The sequence below is a fragment of the Phalacrocorax aristotelis genome, chromosome 2 (genome assembly GCF_949628215.1).
Source record: "Phalacrocorax aristotelis chromosome 2, bGulAri2.1, whole genome shotgun sequence".
NCBI lineage: Eukaryota > Metazoa > Chordata > Aves > Suliformes > Phalacrocoracidae > Phalacrocorax > Phalacrocorax aristotelis.
The window spans coordinates 26,609,137-26,612,755 of NC_134277.1; the positions used below are offsets into that span (position 1 = coordinate 26,609,137).

At 45.6% G+C, this 3,619-nt stretch overlaps 1 pseudogene; it reads left to right on the forward strand.

Moving 5' to 3' along the window:
- The first annotated feature begins 1,705 nt into the window (after positions 1–1,705).
- On the forward strand, positions 1,706–3,098 carry LOC142052245 (uncharacterized; annotated as a pseudogene).
- The last annotated feature ends 521 nt before the right edge of the window (positions 3,099–3,619 follow it).

Sequence of the window (3,619 nt, forward strand, 5' to 3'; positions counted from 1 at the left end):
GAACTTATTCTATGATATAAATTAGCTGCTTATCATCCTTTGAGCATAAACCCATTCCATCATCATATGCTCCCAAAGCAACTAAAATCTTGTAGAAATTGACATCTATGCAAAAATCTTAAATAAAGCATATTGATTAAATAATTGTCAGATCTAGAAACATAGTGGAGAGAAGTGCATCTTTAGGAAAGCAATCTGAAATCCAAAAAAAATTTGGAACAACCTGAAGTAGGATTTGTAAACAAACAAGAGCACAGAAGTAAGTAACACACCTTCCAAAAGCATTTTTTCCCCTGACTACAGTTGTGAAAAAAACACCCAGGACTTTATAAGAAAAGATCTATTTCCTTTTCTTTTCATGTTTTTATACTGCAATTTTTAAAATCTGCAATTAGGGAAATAAAGAAATTTGATGGAAACAGTCCAGAAGTTACTAGTACTGGGAAAGGGACAAATTCAATGAAACAAAAATAAAAATTCTGGTATGACTGGAGACTTTCAAGTGTTTTGAATATCAATATTTTGTCTTAGTATTATCATCTCAAACAAGTCTCTCTGGTTTTGACCTTCACTTGCTCACACGTGACAAAAACTAGTTGAAGTTCTTGTATGTCTGAGACACCTAGAAACATAACTATGACGGGAACATCAGTATCAGAATAAAGCAGAATTCACTTTAGGGTCAACTTCTTCTTTGGTTATGACAAACTGTAAGGGACTAGAAACTAGTGTCAACATTGTCGGCAGAACGGCTTGACTACCAAGGCTTCACCACCACGGCAACTGAGGAGGTTCTACCCAACAGGAACATATATATATCTATCTATATCTTGTTGTCTCGGAGCACATAGGCCAAGTCCTCTGCACATGCTCCTGGCCCCAGGGTCATCTTACAACAGACGGGAGGGGGGCTCGGACCCCCTGGAACCCTCTGGAACCATCGAGCACCCTCTCGTGACGATACTGCGCATGCGCCCCACTGCCGAGCGGGAGGTGCGGCCATGCAAACCAGCACATTGACTATGCAACGCAACAGTGCTATAAAAGGCGGAACCAGCAGAGACCAGTTGGAACATTCCCCCACCGGGCTGAAGAGACACCGGACCGATGGGACACTGCAGATCCGTGGTGGTGGTAGCTATTGTAACTCTCTCCCTCTCGCTTTTTCCTTTTTTTCCTCTTTCTCTCCTTTTCTCTTGTGTACTTGTTGGCGGCCAAATAAAGTGACTTGTCATTTGACTCCATTTTGTGTCTTAATTCTGTTCCCGAGAATACAACAAACCTGGTGACGATAACACATCCAACTGAACATCACTCAGAAGTTAAGCCCAGCCGCCCAGAATTATCTGAGGTTGGTTAGAAAGCAAGGGGGCTCAACTTCTGCCAAATTGTGCAACCCAACAGTGGATCGTGACGCTTTTAAATGGGCGCCACGGACAGGATTCTCGGAGAACAGAAAGTGCACAATTAAGATGTGACCTTCTGAGGGCGAAAAGGGGAAAAGCGGAGAGCAGCATTAAGGTGTGACCCTCTAAGGACAATACAGCCCCTTTGTGTTAGGTAAAAGGGCCGCTTAGAAGGCTATAGCTCCTTTGTGTTAAGGACAATTAAGGTGTGAGCCCCTAAGGGCGAAAAGGGGAAAAGCAGATAGCAGCATTAAGGTGTGACCCTCTCAGGACGATACAGCCCCTTTGTTTTAGGTAAAATGGCCACTCAGAAGGCAGTTAATGCTCATGATTGTGTCCCTTCACCGACCGAAGGGATAGATAAGCTATATGATCTTTTGGAGGCGCACTGATCTCGCCCCTCACTTCAGGGACAAGATTGGGCGAAAAAACATTGGTATCAACCGCAAAGTGTAGTAGACAGGATAAGGGTACTGCAGAAGGAAGCTAGGGTTAGACCGGGGAAAGGAAAAGCTGTAATTTGTGCAGTACTGGGAGCAAGTCTGGCAGCAGCGGTGGAAGATAGGAAGCAGAGGCTTTGTCAAGCCGATGTCACAATAGACTCACTGCAGATGGTCATAAAGTCACTACAGGAACAACTGGAGGAAAACAAGTGATTGTTGCAGGAGGAGAGAAATCAAAATGCCATACTGAAGGAAGAATTGAGGGATCAACTTTTGAAGGAAGCAGATACACTGGCGGAGGTAGAGGTGAAACTTCCAGAGACAGGAGTATGGCAAGTTTATCCTCAGGGAGACTTGCAGAAGGCAAGGGAAACTGTAGAAAGCCTCACTCACATGTATCTACTGGTTAAAACAGACTACTTGTATGAGGACAATAACGATGACCGTCCTCAAGTTCTCACCAAAAAAGTCCCATTTACAGCAATTGAACTAGCAAAGTTGAAAAAAGACTTTGCAAGAACTCCGAAGGAATCGGAGACAGAATATGTGTGGAGAGTTTCCCTGTCGGGGGGGGACGGAATTTTTTTGTCGGAGGAAGAAGCAGAAGGCTATTGGGGTCCGGGAGTGTTCTTAACTACAGGTAATCGCTGAGCCCCATGGTCATTAACCCAGAGGGCTGCGTATTGGGCTGGAGGGCTGAACCCTTTGGAGAAGGGAGATCCCCATGCCATGACAGGTACGGTGGATCAGTTAGTGGAAAGTGTGCAGAAAGCGGCCTGTCTGCAAATGATGTATGATCGGGAGCTCAAGCCCAACCAGAGTTCCCCGATGATGATGCCTGTAGACCCAGAGAGGATGACTTCTCTGATCCGGGTACTCCCTGACTCCCTGAAACCCATTGGGATCCAATTACAGGGGAAAATTCAAAATACTTCAGAAGGAGAAAGAACTACGGCCACTCTGGAAGGGATAACGCCTGACCATGGGCGGTCGGGAAGGAAAGTGTGGACGGGGGGTGAGGTAGCGCAGGAATTAATTACTTTTGGGAGAAAATATGGCCCTGTTGGTGGATCGTTCAAAAAAAAATGAAACAAGGGTTGTACGGTCTGCAGGGCAAGTTAACAATCGGCCGCTGTCAATTAGGAAGGGCCAGGATTTGAGGCCACTCCGCAACAATTATCCCGGGAGAGAGAGACCCCTAAGTCGACAGGGGTTATGGCATCTAGGGGTTCAGAAGGGCATTCCTTGAGACCTGATGGATGGACTCGCGACCCAAAAATTGGGAAAACTTGTACAGAAATGGTCAGGGAAGAAGGCCACTCCCGGATTAGTTCCTGATGCTCCACCCCTGATAGCTCTTGAGGGGGAGCTGACTAGGGAAAAGGTGGAAAACTAGACGCTCCGTTCCCCGAAGGTGAGGAAGGGAGCGGAGGATGGATGTTTGTAAGACAACTCACTTTGAATGTGAGAGTACAGTAGCTCTAGGACCCAGGAAAAGACCGGTAATTTTTCTAATTGATACCAGGGCACAAATCACTGCACTGATGCAGACCGAAGCAGAAAGGTACGGGATCTCTATCCCATCTAGAAATCTAATTATCTTAAATACTCTGGGAAAAATGCGGTCAATGCCTATGACTTCAGTGACACTGTGGTTACCAGGAGAGGAAGCCCCCATCAATACTGAAAGGACTAAACCCTTGACAATCCCTGACTCAGACCTTAATTGTAAGCATCCTTGTTTTCTTGTGGTTTCATCCCCTGCAACGA